Below are 19,233 nucleotides of genomic sequence, written 5' to 3' on the forward strand. Positions count from 1 at the left end.
GTAAGTCACCATCAAGACATGATTCAGTAGCACAGGACAACAACATTCAGCAGCAGCAGGCTGCTAACTGAGCAACAGATGGAATAGTATGTTTGGGCCCACCAACGAGAGGCCCAAGTATAGGTGAAGGACCAATCGCAAATGGTTTTGCCAACCAAGGCAGATGATGAAGCAGGAGAAATCGATCCAGACAGGTCGAGGAAGTCGCGCAGCAGCTGGATCTTAACGCCCCTTGCAATGGTGGCTCCAAATTAATTAAAAGAGAAATATATATAAATACTGTTCTGTGTTCATAATGAATAGATATGGTGGTTATAGATGGCTACGGTCTTTTGATTTGATGGCCCAATGTTTCGGACTAATGTGAGAATTTCTAGCATTTATCTTTTTCTCTAGCGCATCTATTAAGAATTAACGTGGAGTAAGACATGATAAACCAAATCATTTAAGCAAAACATGATGGCTTCATAAAATGGATTAGTACTCACAAGGAGGTATAAAACCCAACACATTACTTTACGAACGTTTTTTTATATAATGCAAAAAATCCGGTTTCATCCCCAAAAGAGAGGAGATTAGCTTATTACAGAAATACCACCGCAACGACCGGACTGAGGTTACAAAACAAAACCAACTCAAAACCCAATTCTTAAAATAAAGGGCCAACCGAAGAACACAAAAGAAACACATAGTCGCATTCTCCAACTTGCGGCATGCCTCCTACATAGTGATGGATGCAAATGTCCAGATATCCTATCCGATATTTGTATCCGTTTTAGTGTAAATATGGATATCCACATTTTTATTTGATTTAAACATGGATGTTAAATGGATGTATCCACATTCATTTTTGAAGATTATTCTCTATTCGATCTCACATTCGTATTGGACAAAAATGTGAAACATCCGATATTATCCGTATCTACGAAGTATGAATTATTTTGAAACCATCTAAATCTTATAACTATGATTAATTAAATATGTAAATGAGAATGATTTTAATATACCAGATGATATGTACAATTATTTAAAATTTATCTACAGATAATGTAATTTTAATATTATTAATGATATATAAATCTTAAGTTTAATTAATTATAATATGTCTAATCATATTAACTAGTATTTTAGTTTATTTATATATTTCTAGAACTTATTTTTATCTGTTTGAATTCAGTAATTAATATATATTATCTATAATTTTCTTATATTTTATATACATAATTATTGAAATATTGATTAAAATTTTTATGTTTGGTAGTTGAATTTATCCTCATTGGTATATAGCTATATTTTAAATCCCTTGATCCGGCCGTAATGATTTTAATTATACTATGAAATTATCGATAAGCAAATAGATACATGTTATCTTCAAAATCAAGTAGATATCCGAATTCGAAATATCCGTTTTGCATTAGTATCCGACAAATTCCGTGTTCGTATTCAAATTTGAATTAAAATGTGCACCTTGGGCACTTGATTTCGATGAACTCTACGCTGTCAGTGCCGAGGAGCCAGGCTCGTTCGAGGCGGAAGGCGCCCCGGAGTGGAAGCAGGCCATACAACAGGAGATGAAGTCCATCGTCGCCATTGGCACCTCGTCCCTCACTAATCTTCCCGCTGGCCATGCATGGAGCAATCGGCCTTATGTGGGTTTACAAGGTGAAACAGGATCAGTGTGGCATCGTCGTCGTCGGGCACAAGTTAAATCGGGGCTGATCCACCACATGGACATCAAATCGGGGTTCCTTTTTTGAGAACGTGTATGGCACGTGTTTCATTAAGAAGAAGTTAAAAGGTTTACACGCACGCCATCACATCACGGCAAGGTGCCACGAGTGATGGACTGATGGGGTTAAACACGAAAACAAGGCACTGCTAGACGGTGGAACGCACGCTGTTGTAACTGACTAAGAAACTAAAAGTGTGACCGAAGAGCTTGCGACGGTGAGTGAATCCGTGCTCAAGACGCTTGCGGCGGCGCTCGGTTCCGGCGAGCACCAAGCCATGGGGAAGAGCTCTCACATGGTTGCACGTTTGGAGGAAGACAACGGTTCTTGGAACGTCTCGTGGAATCGAGTCATGATGCACGCGTCAGGCATTGTCGGCGATGACCACGGAGTGCTCGTTGAGGGCCGCCATTTGCTGAGCATCACCCGCTTGGCCTGCTTCTCCGGCTTCGGGTCACGGTAGACGGACTTGGCTGCGAGTCTATCACTGCGCCGTGGCACTAGATTTTCGACTCACACGCGCGAGACGCGAAGGCGCAGCGGTGACTCGATCAGTGGCTTCTCGAGCAGCAGCTTTAGACCGACAATGAAGTCTTGGACTGAGTTGGGTTGAACTGTAGGAGAACCAGCACCTGGCGCGTTGTTGGGCGATACCTGTCCCTGAGATGAATAGGTGATCCCTCGACGATAGGAGACCGGGTGGGTGGCTCGTGCAGCGAGGGTCCAGATGTTGGAGCAGGGAAAGATGTAGCTGTTGCCGTCGTTGTCTGCCCGACAAGAGGTACCTGCCGAGTGCTGAGCACCTGGGCTTCGAAGTTTGCGGCGGGCTGCTTCAACCGGCCCAGGGGAGGGAGGCCCAACATCAGGCGAGGAAGGCCCAACGTTAGTACCGGCAAAGCTTTGCGATTTAGAATTTGAAATTTGATGGGGCGTGGTTGTGGCGAGTGCTACAGACTGTGTGACGACAGCTGATGACGGAAAGAGGTAGGATTCTCCTAACAAAGAGGCAGAGGCAAAGCGGTTGGGCTGGTCCTATTAGTTGATCTTCACCAATAGGCCCAATGGTCTTTTGGGTCCTTGCCTCTGCGCCCTGATCGGAGGCGTCCAACCCTAATAGATTGGTGGGCCTCTGTCGCACAGCACATATAAAGATAGGTGGGGATCACGGCTTGAGTCATGAGGTTGGTCTAAGCCACCATGATGATAGAGATCCTAATCTGATCTACAGTGTGCTGCCAGCGACGGGATGCCCCACCACACTGCCGTCGCCTCTGCATGGTCTCCACCGTACCACTACGGACTCCACCGAGCCGAGCTGCCTCTACACTGGCGTCCAAGCCGCTGCGGCGCCATGGACAGAGCGGTGACCTAGACTAAGGTACACCAACTGTTTTCCCCATCTAGTCGAAGCTCTACCCCGATCTATGGTCTAGAGGTCCACTGTGATTCTAACAATAGTATCAGAGCAAGGTTGCCAGTGTGTAACCCTAACCCTAACTAGGTAAAAGCAAAGAGAAAAGGGACCGGGGGTGGCGGACGTCACTGGAACCCCGGTCACCACCGCCACCGCACGGGGAAAAGATGTCGCACCGCCGTTCTTACTAGCGCACAGCAAGAACAGAATAGATCCAGTTCGGATCTGAGGAAAGGAGTAAAAGGAAAGAAGAACAGTGGTTCCCCAATGCTAACCCTAACTGGGTGAAGGAGAAGAACAATAGTGAACCCGATTCGGATGAACTAACCCATCCTCATCCCAATCGGAATCAAAACCGTGAAAAGAAATCAAAGGAAAAGGTTCAACCGAACCCTAACCCTAACTCGCATGAATAAGGGGAAGGGAAGCGATTCGGATGAACTCCAAAAAGAAAAGAAATCAAAAGAAAAGTGCAAATCCCGAAACCCTAACCCTAGTACCCCAATCGGTTGAATCCGTTAGAAAGAAGCAGATTCAAAAGAAAAGAAGGGGAAGAGGGGAAGGGGATAATCTCGCAGATCTCGAATCAAACCAAAAGAAAACCCAAATCGGAGATCTCGAATCAAACCAAAAGAAAACACGAATAGGGTTCAACCGAACCCTAACCCTAACTCACATGAAGAAGGGGAAGAGAAAGATTTGGTATAAATAGAAAAGAACCGATCAAAAGAAGATCCAAACCCTAATTCCCCACACCAGTTCGGAAAAGAGAAGAATAACTCAAATCCGAAGGGGAAGAAGAAAAGGAAGAGAATGGAAAGAGACCTCACCGTGCACCGGGCGAACCCTTCGCCAGCGCAGGAGAAGAGGGCCGAGCCGGGGGAGGAGATGTTTCTGCCGGGGTCGGCCAAGGGGGCGTCGCGGCCAAGGCCGCTCGACGGCGGCGTGCTCACCCGTTGGGGAGCACGCGTGCCGGCGAGGGGGCCGGCGATGGCGCCATGGCTACCGCTCGCTCGCTGCATCCACCGTTTCGCCGCTCGTCTCACTCGGTCGCTGCTGGTTGCGCTGAGGTAGAGAGATGAGAGAGCGGCAAAGAAGAGAGAGAAGCAGAGAGTGCGAATGGCCTAGGGTTTCCAGTCGAAGGCCGCGGCCGCGGTTTTGTTTGCGCAAAATCGACGCGCAGCCGTCGATCTCCATCGGACGGCCGAGATTGAACGGGCCAGCAATGCGGCTCAGGCGGGCACGCGCGGCCGAGCGGCCTTGCCGGCCTAGGCCTAGGTTGCGGCCTGGGTGCGGCCGGGCATCGCGCAAGGCAGATGGGCCAGGCTATTTTGACGGCCGGGCCGAAAGAATAGTGAGCATTTGAGTCATTTTTTGTTTTTTATTTTCCAGTAAAGGTTTTATTTCCTAGAAATTGATTAATGGCTTAAATAAAATAGAAAAAGTAATTTTTCCCTATGGGTAAAATTGATGAAATTGAGTATATGTTTTCCACTGCTAAAGAAATGGTTCATTCTCCAGTTAATTTGTACCAACGTGATATTTTATTGGAGAAAAAGAAAGTTTTTCCGCTGCTAAAGAAATTGTTTATTCTTCAGTTATTTTGAACCAATGTGGTATTTAATTGGAGAAAAACAGATTTGACATGATTATGATGTTGTTATTTTCTGACCAACGTTGTTAATAACAATATCATAATTTTAATGATTTATGCATTAATTTTACTTCTGCCCAACGGTGATGTAGAATTAGTGTATGAGAACAGTTGTAAAAGTTAATGATTTATGCATTAATTCTATTTCTGCCCAATGGTGATGTAGAATTAGTGTATACGAACAGTTGTATGTTTTGATTTTGACCAACGTTGGAATCAAGGCATGCAAATGGTGTTATTTTTATGTTAAGAAAAGGTTTGTCTTGATTTTCATCTTATCTAAGGTGGACTAGGTAGTCACCTCGCCGAGTTCCACAGAGTCTGTGGCACCGGTGAGGGAGACAAACGAGGATGATGCCCTTTGGACAACTAAAGAGAGGGATTTTGAATCCCAAAAGATGTCCTATGACTTTGAGCATAGGACGAGGGTCACTGCCAACAAGAAATTTTTGGCTAAGATAAAGAACACGATTGAGCCTGCAATTGTGAGCTCAATCTCAGAGTGTGACACGGTCACCGAGTACCTCGATAGAATAAAGAGTCAGTTCACTGGCTCTTCAAAGACATGCTACCCAGCTGATAAAGTAGTTGGTGACAGAAAGTTAATCTAGAAATTGTGGTACAAGAGAGCTCACAATGCGACGTCGAAATTATGGCACTATCGTTTAGACCATATTTCGAGAGGAAGAATAAAAGACTAGTTAAGAATAATATTCTTCCTCTATTAGAGCTCTCAGATTTAGAACAATGCAGAGAATGCATAAAAGAAAAGTATGTAAAGAAAGTTAAGAAAGATGCCAAATGAAGCGCAGTAATTTTAGTTTCCTGTAAAGAGTGTGGATGGTAATAATTCATTCATAACATTCAGAGATGATTACTCCTGTTATGTCTACATTTATCCAATCAAAGAAAGAATAGAAGCATTGGATAAATGCAGATATTTAAGGCAAAAGCTGAAATCCAATGCAATGTAAAGATTAAGATAGTCAGGTCCGACCGTGGGGAAGTACTACGGTTGGCATACCCCATATGGCCAAATTCCTGGACCTTTTACAAGGTTCTTATAGGAGAATGGCAAAGTAGTCTAGTATTCTACACTGGGCGAACCTCAGCAGAATGGAGTAGCTGAAAGACGCAATCGTACCCCGATAGATATGGTGCGCAGTATGATAAGTTATTCCACCTTACAGTTGAGCCTATGGATGGAGGCGTTAAAACCCGCCATTCATATTCTCAATAGAGTACCAAGTAAGTCGGTGCCAAAAATGCCGTATGTGTTGTGGACAGGAAGAGTATCCTCACTAAATCACTTACGTGTGTGGGGGAGTCCTACTGAGGCTAAAGTATTTAACCCAAACATTGGGAAACTAGATCCCAAAACAGTAAGTTGCATTTCATTAGCTACCCAGAAAAGTCAAAAGTTTTTCATTTCTACTGTCCAGAGAGACATACAAAGTTTGTGGAAATGAGACACGCTGTCTTCCTAGAGGATGAATTGATGAGGGGGAGCATGGTAGCTCAAGAAATTGACCTCGAATAGAAACGGGTGTATGTGTCCACTACAATGATTCATGAGCTATTTTTCTCATTGCTTGCTGTCGCTGCACCGATAGTGTCAGTTACTGTGGTGTCAGCACCTGTTGTTATTCCGCCTGTGGCAACAATGAATGATGATAAGGAACCTGTTCTTCAGGATCCTATAGAACCTATTACCACACATGAGGGGGAGCAACAACAGCCTCAAACAGAAGATATGCCAAATGTGGAGGCCCCTAGAAGGTCTCAAAGAGTTAGAAAATCAGGTATTCCTGCTGACAATGAAGTATACAACACTGAGGAATTTCAAATAGAGGATGATCCCACCTCATTTGAATAAGCCATGAAAAGTGATCATTCATCAAAGTGGCTTGAGGCCATGAAAAATGAAATGAAATCAATGAATGCCAATATAGTTTGGGACTTGAAAATAATTCCTAAAGGAGCCAAAACAGTATGATATAAATGGGTCTACAAAACAAAACTTGACTCCCAAAGAAATATAGAGAGATATAAAGTGTAACTTGTAGCAAAAGGCTTTATGCAAAGAGTAGGGATTGATTACAATGAAACCTTTTCTCTGGTCTCATGTAAGGATTCCTTCAGAATCATAATGGCATTAGTGGCATATTATGATTTAGAATTACATCAGATGGTTGTAAAGACGACATTTCTCAATGGGGACTTGGAGGAAAATGTTTACATGGCACAGCCAAAAGGTTTTATCATGGAAGAAAAAGAACGAATGGGATGCCGCCTAAAGAAATTCATTTATGGATTAAAACAAGCTTCAAGACAGTGGTACTTGAAGTTTGATCAGACAATAAAGGATTTTGGGTTTTAAAGAGAATGTAGAGGACAATTGTATCTATGCAAAATTTAAGAATGGGAAGTTTATCTTCCTTGTCCTGTATGTGGATGATATCTTGCTAGTGATGCCAGTCTACTACAGGAGACAAAGAAGTTTTGTTCTCAAAACTTGATATGAAAGATCTTGGTGAAGTCTCGTTCGTTCTAGGGATCGAGATTCACCGAGATAGAAGAAAAGGAGTATTAGGACTGTCACAAAAGGCATATATAGGAAGAATCTTAAAGAAATTCAGTATGCACAAATGTAGTCCCTCACCTGCTCCTATAGTCAAGGGCGACAGATATGGGAATTTTCAATGCTCCAGGAACCAATATGAGCTCAATCAAATGAAAGTGGTTCCATATGCTTCAGCTGTCGGAACCTTATAATATGCTCAAGTATGTACGCGCCCTGACTTGACATTTGTTACCGGGTTACTTGGTAGATTTCAGAGCAATTCTGGAACAGAACAATGAAATTAGTAAAGAAAGTCTTGCATTATTTGCAAGGAACGAAAGGCCTCATGATGACGTATAGAAGATCTGATTCACTCCACATAGCAGGAAATTCATATTCTGATTATGCGAGAGATGATAGAAAATCCACGATGGGATAGTATTCACTCTCGAAAAGGGGAGCTATTTCATGGAAAAGCTCAAATGCAAACCGTCACTACATCGTCCACAATGTATGACAGTTTGTAGCGTGATATGAGGCAACAGGGCAGGTAAACTGACTAAAGAAGTTCATACCCGGTTTGAAGGTGGTTGACGACATCTATGGACCACTTAAGTTATACTGCGATTATAATCTGGCAGTACAGTATGCTCACAACATAAGTCAAGTGGTGCTGCCAAACACATTGACATAGAGTATTATGTTGTGATAGATAAAGTATGGGATCAAGTCATAAGTCTTGAGCATATAAGTACATAAAAGATGCTCGCGGATCCGCTTACAAAAGGCTTACCACCCAACATGTTCAGGGAACATGGTGTTCAGAGAACATGTAGCTAGCATAGGTTTAAGGGAAAGCCTAAAATTCCTAGACAAAAGAAGGCCCAAAGATAAGTATCTATTTCAGAACAGAGTAGTGTGTTGTAGCTATTAAATCTATCGGCAATGGACCGTGACGATGAGACATGCTGTATGCGCTAATCTGTAATAGAATGAACAAAAGTAAATGATATGAAATTGAAAGATGAAATGAGATCAAGGGGGAGAATGTTAGTTGATCTCCACCAATATGGGCCTTTGCCTCTGCGCCCTGATCGGGGGCGCCCAACCCTAATAGGTTGGTGGGCAGCACATATAAAGATAGGTGGGGATCACGGCTCGAGTGATGAGGTTGGTCTGAGCCGCCATGATCCCACCGATAGAGATCCTAATCCGATCTACAGTGTGCTGCCAGCGACGGGATGCCCCACCACACCACCGTCGCCTCTGCAGTGTCTCCACCATACCACTACGGACTCCACCGAGCCGAGCTGCCTCTACACTGGCGTCCAAGCCGCTGCGGCGCCATGGCTAGAGCGGTGACCTAGACTAAGGTACACCAACTATTTTTCCCATCTAGTCAAAGCTCTACCCTGATCTATGATCTAGAGGTCCACAGTGATTCTAACGGGTCCAGCTTTGTTCTTCACGGAGAGCCGCAACGCAGTTTGGAGCCCATGAATCGCGCTGCGGCTTCTTTTGCGTGGCCTCCTCCTGGCGTGCGATGTCATGGAGGTCTTTGTGCAGAGCGCCTCCCCCAGTCTCACCGTTGATCAAAAGCATGGGATCAAGCCAAGTTTGAATTACTGTGCCGTCGCAAAGCACATCGGGATTGACACTTTGCCCCGGATGGCCGCAAGGGGACAGCTGTTGGTGGGCCACAACTTGCATAGATGGTGACATCGGTTGCCTCGAGGCAACGGCGAGCTGTTCCGATGACCGATGCACTGAGGGCTCGCAACGGGCGTGACTGGGCACGTGACTGCCCCAACCCGGAGAGTGAGGCCGTTGGATGTTGGACACCCCCCCCCCCCCCCCCCCCCCCCCCCAACGATTGGCCCGGAGGAACCAGGCCGGGTCGTTACTGTCGTCGGGAGGGGAATCGTCAGAGGACGACGGTGGAGCTCTCCAGTCTTGGAGCTCGACGATCCTGATCGTGACACGGTAGCGTAGGGCGAGCAGCTCGGAGTCCTCCCTCGAACGAAACACAACCAAGAAATCCTCAGGCGCGTAGCGGGCGACAGTGAAAGCATCGGGGAGGATGTGGTAGTGATCAACAAGCTGTCGTGGACCTCATCTGGGGAGATGGGAGGCCGGATGCCGCCGATGAGCGCGACCAGGGTCAGCGACAGTGCGTCCTCATCCTTATTGATCGCTGCCGTCCGCGGGATGACGGCCAGCTCGGTTGTGGTCCTACGAGCAGCACTCTCCAAGGGCGGCGACCTCGTAGGCGACGACAGCGGAGGTCCGACGAAGGTTGGAGCTTGGCGTTCTGGCGACGTGCCATGGCGGCCACGATGGGGTGGGACAGAGGTCTCATGGCCAGTGGAGCAGGAGTGACCGGAGACCGTCCCTCCATCCGAGGAACGAGCGGCGCGACGGACAGGACTGTGATGGCGACGAGCAGCACCGGCCTGACACCTGTCCTCGACTCCTAAAGAAGTGGAGCTCGACGGCGAGCACGCGCTCTTGCAGGCTCGAGCGCGGTGGCCGGTGCCTCGGCACTGAAGACACCGCGAGGGGAAGTGACAGTTTGCCGCGACATATTGGTTGGCCAAACAGTTGAAGAAGAGTCCGACCAACCGTGGTGGAACAGGACGTGGCCAATGCACTGGAGCCCTCATCCTCCTACGCCAGCGACGCTGACTCTGGATGACATGAAAGTCGTCGGCGTCCACCGGGGAGTCCATGCGTGGAGGGTGAGCACAGCGTAGTGCACGTATTCAAGGAGGGGGCGACGGTGACCTTGTACGCGGTGGGGGAGTAGGAGACCGGCGTGGATGGGCGCGCCTCGCGTCAGCCATGAAACCCACAGAGCGGACGGGGTGACATGTGTGATGGGGGCCTCCCTCCTGCAATGGGGCCTTGCCCTTGCCCTCCGGAACCGGCGGTGGCGAGTCCTCCGACTCGTCCAACGATGCCTCAGAATCCGTGAAGGATAGCATCTCCCTTGGATCCGACGCGGAGGGATGACAGGTGGTGAGGCAACACGGACGCTGCAGTACATTGGTTTACGAATCGTCATTTTCGTGAGATGGTATGACTTGGCTATGGTTTAACATTGTAGTAAGAACTGAAAAATGAAAAGTGGTGAAATAGTTCTGATTGCTCAACCTTTACTTGAAAGTAGAACATGTGCTTACCTAAAATGGTTAGCTAATGAAGTAATCATGACTGCTAATAAAACTTTACTGTAAGGATGAACTATTAGTAATGTTTTTCGCAAACAAAAAGAAAATAGCAAAAACCCAGATTGTCTATCATACTCCTTGCAGTTGGGAAACTATTCCCACTAGTCAGGTAAGTCTTATGAGTACATTGTGTATTCAGGCTTTATTTTACCCCTGTTGCAGGTGCAGCTTGAGGAGTAGCTCTTGTGTGGAGGATTCTTCTGGTGGGCACAGATAGATCCTTATATCGTTTTCGCTATATGTTTATTTTTATTCTGCTGTTTAATTTTTGCACTCTGAACTCTGGTATTGTAATAAATAATTTCCAAGAACTCTTATTGTACGAAATGGACTAAGTATGTAAGCTCGTACTCATTATTGGATTCTGGATGTAAAACATGGATGGTTTCGAGTTCTTCCTTGGGGTGTGCTCGACGGAACTGTCCGATGTAGCTAACTTTTTGGGTGCTTAATGTCTAGTGGAAGACGAACACCTCCGGAAGCGTGTTATTTCACGCGGTGCTGCCACAGGTGGTATCAGAGCCCAATCATGAGTCTACAAGTTTAAAAACTCTTTTCAAAACCTAAAATTTGACCAACAAAAGTTTTGTGAAAAGTAAGATGCGATAAATTACATAAATAAGTATAAACTCTAGTAATATGGTCTATCTAGGATAGTGGCATTGGTTTTATCTAATCAATCTTCTGCAGGTACACTAACTTACGCTGCGTAAGAATTGTTAGCTTACGGAAAGTGAGTGTGCGTTGTGCCAAAAATTATATACGAATGCCGCTATATTCCGGCTTGAGCGAATGAATAGGTCGATCCATGCATCATGAAAAGAGAATCTTGCTTAAACTAAACTCCCCCACACGTATAAATTGGGTAGTAAATTGATAGGATAATAAATAAAGAGAAATGCTTTAATTTTTAAGGAAAAGTCTCACTAGTAACCATTTATTGGGCCTTATCATGTCTCTAGCCTTTTGTTTCTAAATATGGAGGCCTTGTCGTTAATGGTGGGTTCCTATCTATTTGCAGTTAAACCTAAGGTCTAGTCGCGGGAGCACCAGTGCTGGGACGGACCGTGGTCTTGGTGAAGACCAGGGAGAAAATGGTCGTGGCGATGATCATGGCAATGCCAACGGAGAGAGCCACGAGGCCCCATTCCTTGGTCCTCCTCCGCCACCACCACCGCCTCCGATGACCCATGCCGAGATGATGGCTGAGATGTTGGCTGCTCGTCGCGAGTCACCCCATGCCCTGGAGATGCCGACACAGGCTATTGGTGGCTTTGTCCGTGGAGGCCCCGGTGGCAATGGCGATAACAGGGGTGGTGTCCGCGGTCTTGAGAGGCCCTGTTCCTATTAGGACTTCTTGGGGACACACCCACCCATGTTCACGCCGACTGCTAAGCCTCTGGACGTGGAGCATTGGCTTCGTATTCTAGAGCAAAAGTTTCAGCTGCTCAATGTGACTGACGAGCAGAATGTGCGCTTTGCTGCACAGCAGCTTCTGGGATCTGTCATTGCTTGTTGGGACACTTTCAATGCCATGTAGCTTGAGGACTACCATGTGACTTGGTGGGAGTTTACTATTGCTTTCTGCTAGTACTATATTCCTGCTGGTTTGCTAAACAATAAGCTGTTAGAGTTTCTAGAGCTGAAGCAAGGAAACATGACTGTGATAGAGTATGTGAACAAGTTCAACCATCTTGCATAGTATGCTGGGACTCATGTGGACACTGATGAGAAGAAGATGGACCGTTTCAACCGTGGTCTCTCTTGCATCTTGCTAGAGAACCTATATACAGGGGCTATTAATATTAGACCTCTGGTGCTTTGATGAATGCTGCCATTGCTATGGAGGGACTTCAGTGTGACTCTCAGACTAAGTGGAAGCACAAGAGGGTGATCACTGGGTCTTCTAGTCACCCACAGTCTCAGAAGGTACATGTTGTGAGGAGGGTGTCCTATCACTCTTCGGGTGGACAGCCATCTCGCTAGACTTAGCAGACTCACTAGGCACCTTCCACTCAATATCATGCACCTACTCAGTAGGTGCAGCAGCCTCAGGGACAGCAGATTTTGCCTCATCAGGGACAGGGGAACAAGTCGGGTGCTTGTTTCAAGTGTGGCAAGGAAGGCCACTATGCTCATGAGTGTCCCTAGAACCGGCTTACTCAGTCTTCTTAGCCTTCAGCCAACTCTCGTTTAGTCAAGAGGACTATCATCCCGAAGAAGGTGCCCGTGAGCTGCTCGGGACAGGTTAACTTCACTAAGGCTGAGGAGATCCTGCAGGGAGAGCCCGTGATGGCTAGTATGTTCTCCATTGATTTCCACCCAGCATATGTATTATTTGATTCTGGTGCATCACATTCATTCATGAGTATGGGGTTTGCACAAAGTCACATTGTATCTACTATGGCTATTCCTATTGCCTATAGAATAAGAACTCTGGGTGCGCAGTTGTGCGTTAACACTCGGACAGACACAGTGAGACTAGTGCTAGCAACTCACTCTTATCATCTCTAGTTCATGTTATTGCCTAGGCAAGGCATAGATGCAATTCTAGGAATAAACTTGTTGAGAAGTTATGGTGTAGTCTTGAACCTTAGGCAAAGAATTGTTGAGTTGAAGCTTCCTTCTTCTGTGGATAGAATGTCTCTCCTTATGCCTTCAGTCCCCACCTTGTTAGTTATTGCTCATACGGAAGCTTCTCCTGACCTTGCCTCTATTCCTGTGGTCTGTGAGTTTCCAGATGTTTTTTCCCGAAGATCTACCTGGGTTACCACCGGACTAGGATGTGGAGTTTGCCATTGAGTTAGAACTTGGTACTGCTCCTATTTCATGGCGTCCTTACCGCATGGCTCCTAATTTAGCAAGTGTGAGTTTTGGTTGGATCGAGTGCAGTTTTTTGGACATGTCCTTACACCTAAAGGCATCTCTGTGGATCCTGGCAATGTGTAGGACATGTAAAATTGGAAATCTCGAGTTAGTGCATCAGATTTGTCAGTTCCTTAGTCTTGCTAGGTATTATTGGCGCTTCATCCCTGATTTTCCCAAAATAGCTCAACCAATGACCAAGTTGCTCCAGAAGGATGTCAAGTTTGTATGGAGACCGGCTTGTGAAGGAGATTTCCAAGCCCTGAAGAAGTTTCTTACCTCTGCTCTAGTTCTTGCCCAACTAGATATTGATAGGGCGTTTGATGTGTATTGTGATGCCTCTAGGACTGGACTAGAATGTGTGCTTATGCAAGGCGGATGTGTGATCTCTTATGCTTCGCGTCAGCTAAAAACACGAGTTGAATTATCCTACCCATGATTTAGAACTAGCTGCAGTGGTGCACGCTCTAAAAATTTAGAGACATTACCTGTTGGGAAACAAAGTGCATATCTACACGAATCACAAGAGCCTCAAATATATTTTCACTCAATCTGAGTTGAATATGAGGCAACGGAGGTGGCTCAAGTTAATCAAGGATTACGATTTAGAGGTTCATTATCACCCGGGAAAAGCTAATGTGGTAGCTGATGCCTTAAGTCGGAAGTCACATCAAGTTAAAGAAGAATCTTTGTCTCTCAACCATTCTGAGGTGTTAGCCCATATTGCTCTAGTCTTAGATTTACTTGAGCAAATTATTATAGAGCAAAGGCAAGATGCTTTGGAAATTCCACATATCAAGAAGTTAACTACCGAAGGGCATGGTCCTCATTTCATTGTTGATGATCACGGTGTGGTGGAGTTCAAGAACTGATTGGTGGTTTTCTCAAGTGAGGAGCTTAGGAGAAAAAATTGGATGAAGTTCACAACTCCAAATTATCTATTCATCCAGGAAGTAACAAGATGTATCATGATTTGCGTCACATGTATTGGTGGCCAAATATGAAACAGGATATTACCAAATACATCTCAGAATGTGACATTTATGGAAGGGTTAAGGCTGACCATATGCATACGCCTGGATTTCTACAATCCTTGCCTATCCCTATTTGGAAATGGGAGGATATTTCTATGGACTTTGTTGTGGGTTTGCCCCGCACGGCAAAGGGGTATGACTCTATTTGGGTCATTGTGGATCGCCTTACTAAGTCCGCTCATTTCCTCCTGGTGGATACAAGGTATTCAGCCAAGAAGTATGTTAAGCTATATTTTGATCCGGTTGTGACCCTACATGGAGTTCCTCTTACCATTGTTTCCGATAGAGGATCAGTCTTTGTCCCTCATTTATGGGAGCAACACTAGAAATGTCTTGGTACTCGTCTCCTTAGAAGTTCAGCTTATCATTTGCAAACTGATGGTCAAACAGAAAGGGTCGACCAAGTACTTGAAGACATATTGAGAGCTTGTGCCATTTCTTTTCTAGAAAAGTGGGACAAATGTTTGACTCTAGCTGAGTTTTCTTATAACAATAACTATCAAAAAAGCATTCGTATGGCACCTTTTGAGGCCCTGTATGGCAAGAAATGTAGAACACCCCTTAACTGGGTTGAAGTGGGTGATCGTGGTTACTTTGGACCTAATTTTATCAAGGAAGCTCGAGAGCAAGTTAGTGTTATTCAGAGTCATTTGAAGGCAGCTCAGAATCGTCATAAAACTTATGTGGACAAGTGAAGAAGACCCTTGTAGTTTGAAGTTGGTGACCATGTGTACCTAAAGGTATCCCCTATGAGAGGTGTGCATTGGTTCAGAGTCCGTGGAAAGTTAGCTCCTCATTATGTCGAACCTTATAAAGTTTTGGAATGATGTGGTGCGGTTGCTTATCATCTCTAACTTCTAGATATTTTGTCAGCAGTACATAGTGTCTTTCATGTTTCCCAATTAAAGAAGTGTTTATGAGTTCTTGAGGAAGTGGTAGAAATTGAAAGACTCCCTCTCCAACCTGATCTTTCTTATATTGAGCATCCTGTCAAAATCTTGGATGAAAAAGAGAGAGTTACTAGAAACAAAGTGGTGAAATTTTATAAAGTCCAGTGGCAAAATCATTCAGCAGACGAAGCAACTTGGGAATGGGAGAGTTCTATTCTAGAGCATTATCCCCATCTTCTCCTTGGTGTGTTGACGTAATAGCTTATGTTAAAAGCTCACTCTTACCCTTTTTCCTAGACTAGGCACTCACATAAAATCTTGGGATGAGATTTTGTTTAAGGGGGGAGAGTTCTAACACCCTCGGTGTTACACCCTAAATCATTTACTAAAACATGTCATGAGCATCATATTTATGTGTTAATGCATGTGATAGAATGTGTAGATAAATTTCTTATAACTTAAAATGATCAATAAAAATGTTAAATGAAAGTTGATTCAATAGCTCATTGGTTGTAATAATCATGTAGGTCTTTGATGTTCTGCTTTAACTCTCTGACATGTATCACATAAAGCAACATATTCAGCCACATCCCTCTTATGTCCATACCACTAATACTTCTCTTTTAGATCCAAATACATCTTAGTACTCCTGGGATGAATAGAGTAAGCTGACTCATGTGCCTCACGAAGAATTGCATCTTGTATAGCCTTATTCTCATGCACACATATTCCCAAACCAAAGAGTTCCATTATCATCCATACGAAAACCTGTTGCCTTACCAATCACTATGTTCTTCACTATCTCCTTTAACCTCTTATCCTATAACTGACCCTTGCGTATCTCTAGCTCCAATGTAGGCTCTAACACTAACTCTATTGCATCCGGTCACGCTGGCGCCGCTCTATAACCTTTTTGGACTCGATCGGACGCCACTGCCTGGCGTGTCCGATCATCCACAGCCGCTGTGTCTAGTCACACTAAATTATTGCCATGACAATGAACAGTGAAGTCCGTGCATCTGGTCACTACCTCGCTCAGCGTCCGGTCGCTGCTACTGATGCCTGCTGTTGACGAGCAACTGATCGGACATGTCTAGTCACTCATATGGCCACATCCAGTCACCTCTGTGGAGCTCGTTTTTCATGATCTTACATCCAGCTTCGTTCCATCTTCATGCTTGGACTTTGCTTGATATCTTAGGTCTTCTCTTGTGCTTCTAAGGTCTTGCTTATGATGTTGATCATGGAATCGTCATGTTGCCTTCGTCCAAGTCACGTCTTGCACCCTATTAAACTACAAAACAATTACTTACAAATTCATTAGTCCAATTTGGTTGTGTTGGTCATCAAACACCAAAATCCAAAGTAAATGGGCCTAGGGTCCATTTTCCTTACAATTCTCTTTGTTGCCTTCAAGTGACTCTCTTGGTGAGGCTTGAAATCTAGCACACATGCATACACTAAACATCACATCTGGCCTTGATGCGGTCACATAGAGTAGGCTTCCAATCATAGACCGATACATCTTTTGATCCACCATGTTCCCACTAGCATCACTATCAAGGCTTCCATTTGTCCCATTGGTGTACTAATTGCTTTAGCATCAGCCAAGCCAAACTTCTAGAGCATGTCTTTGATGTACTTGCCTTGACTCACAAATGTGCCACTCTTCAATTACTTGATTTATAGACCAAGGAAGTAACTAAGCTCTCCAATCATAGACATATCAAATTCACTTGCCATCATCTTTCCAAAATCCTCACAAAAATCTTGATTGGTTGATCCAAAAATAACGTCATCAACATAGATTTGCAATACAAACAAGTCATTGCCTAGCTTCTTGGTGAATAAAGTGGTGTCAACCTTACCCATCTTGAATTCTTTAGAGAGCAAGAAATCTCTCAACCTCTGATACAATGCTCTAGGTGCTTGATTCAAACCATACAATGCCTTTCTTAGCTTGTAAACATGGTTGGGCTTCTTCTCATCTTCAAAACCAGGATGTTGCTCAACATACACAAGCTCATTGATGTACCCATTAAGAAATGCACTCTTCACATCCATTGGGTACAACTTGATGTTGTGGGCACAAGCATAGGCTAACAAGATCCTAATTGCTTCCAATCTTACAACAGGGGCATATATCTCTCCAAAGTCAAGATCTTCAACTTGAGTGTAACCTTGAGCCACTAATCTTGCTTTGTTCCTTACAACTATCCCATCTTGATCTTGCTTGTTGCGAAAGACCCATTTGGTTCCTATCATATTATGATCCTTAGGCCTCTCAACTAACTCCCATACATGATTTCTTGTGAAGTTGTTTAGCTCTTCATGCATAGTATTCACCCAATCAACATCTGACAAAGCTTCATCTATCTTCTTAGGTTCAATGGAAGACAAAAATGAGAAGTGTTCACAAAATGATACCAATCTTGATCTTGTTTGTACACCTCTTGAGATATCACCAATGATAGAATCCAATAGATGATTTCTTGCAACATTGGTTGGTTGGAGCACTCGCACTTGATTGATCATTTGGTTGAGATGATGAACGAGCTTGACTTGTATCAACTTGCACATTTGAGTTAGAGAGCAATTGATCTTTGTCATCTTCAACTTCAATCACCTCTCTAAGCCTTATGTCACCAATGTCCATGTTTTTTATTGCATTAACCAATTGAGTGCCTCTCACATTGTCGGGTACCATAAAAAGGGGTCCCCTAAGCAAGAACCAAAAAAATCGCTTAGACCTTGTAAAAATCGAAGCTAAGGGACAAATGCCGGCAAAACCCCCACCTTATCCGAGGCTCGGCCGGACTGCCCGGCCCACCTCAGACAGTATCCTGACTCACCCGAAGCGGGCTCGGCCCAAAATGAAACCGTAAGGCCTCGGACGAGGTACCAAGTCTCTGTCTCTCCCAAGGCCCTGTCCGTAAGGCCTCGGACGAAGTACCAATTCTCCACCTTGCCCGAGGCCCCGCCCGTAAGGCCTCGGACGAGGTACCAATTCTCTGCCTCGCTCGAGGCCCCGAACCGCAAGGCCTCGAATGAGGTGCCGATTCTCTGCCTCGCCCGAGGCCCCACCCGTAAGGCCTTGGACGAGGTATAGATTCTCTGACTCTCTCAAGGCCGGCTTGGCAACAACCCAATCGCCTCTGCCTTGACCGACTTCTCTGATAGGACGTCACTTCCAACTAACACGTTCAACCACTCCCGAGACGTCAGCCGAACGATGGCTCGATATGATGGAGTGGCCGACAAGACATGAGTCACATCGACGCCATGCCGTCCGGGACAGGATGAGGCAGGGGTTACCGGCTGCTGTGCTCGACATTGTGCCCACGACTGACACCCATGCTACACTATGCTGCCTAACCCCTGCTCCAAGGATAGCATGGTGTGGAGAGTCATGTCCGGGTCCCTATAGCCTCAAAATCAACGTACAAGACCAACTGCTCCCTCTGAGCCTCGGCTGTCCGCTTCCAGGCTCCTATAGCCTCAGGACTCACACCCGCCGAGCCCCCCCCACAATGGTTCAGCCTCTGCACCGACTGGGCCTCGGCTCTCTATGTTGTCAACACACACTGACCGGCACATTGTCTGCAGCACGCACCATACCCTGCGCCAAGCCGTAGGAGCTCCCACATCGCACAGGATCAGGCGTGACCGGTGCGTCGCTCTAGTGCACCGAGGACAAGGCCGCTCCACCGACCATGCCGCCACAGTGACAAGCTACAGGGCTCGGCATATCGCCTCCGCTCACAAAAACGCCACGTAGCAATTACTTGTACCGCCCCTATGCCTCCCTTCAACTATAAAAGGGAGCGACCAGGGCCGCTTCTAGGGCACGTTC

Source organism: Miscanthus floridulus, chromosome 16 (genome assembly GCF_019320115.1).
Source record: "Miscanthus floridulus cultivar M001 chromosome 16, ASM1932011v1, whole genome shotgun sequence".
NCBI lineage: Eukaryota > Viridiplantae > Streptophyta > Magnoliopsida > Poales > Poaceae > Miscanthus > Miscanthus floridulus.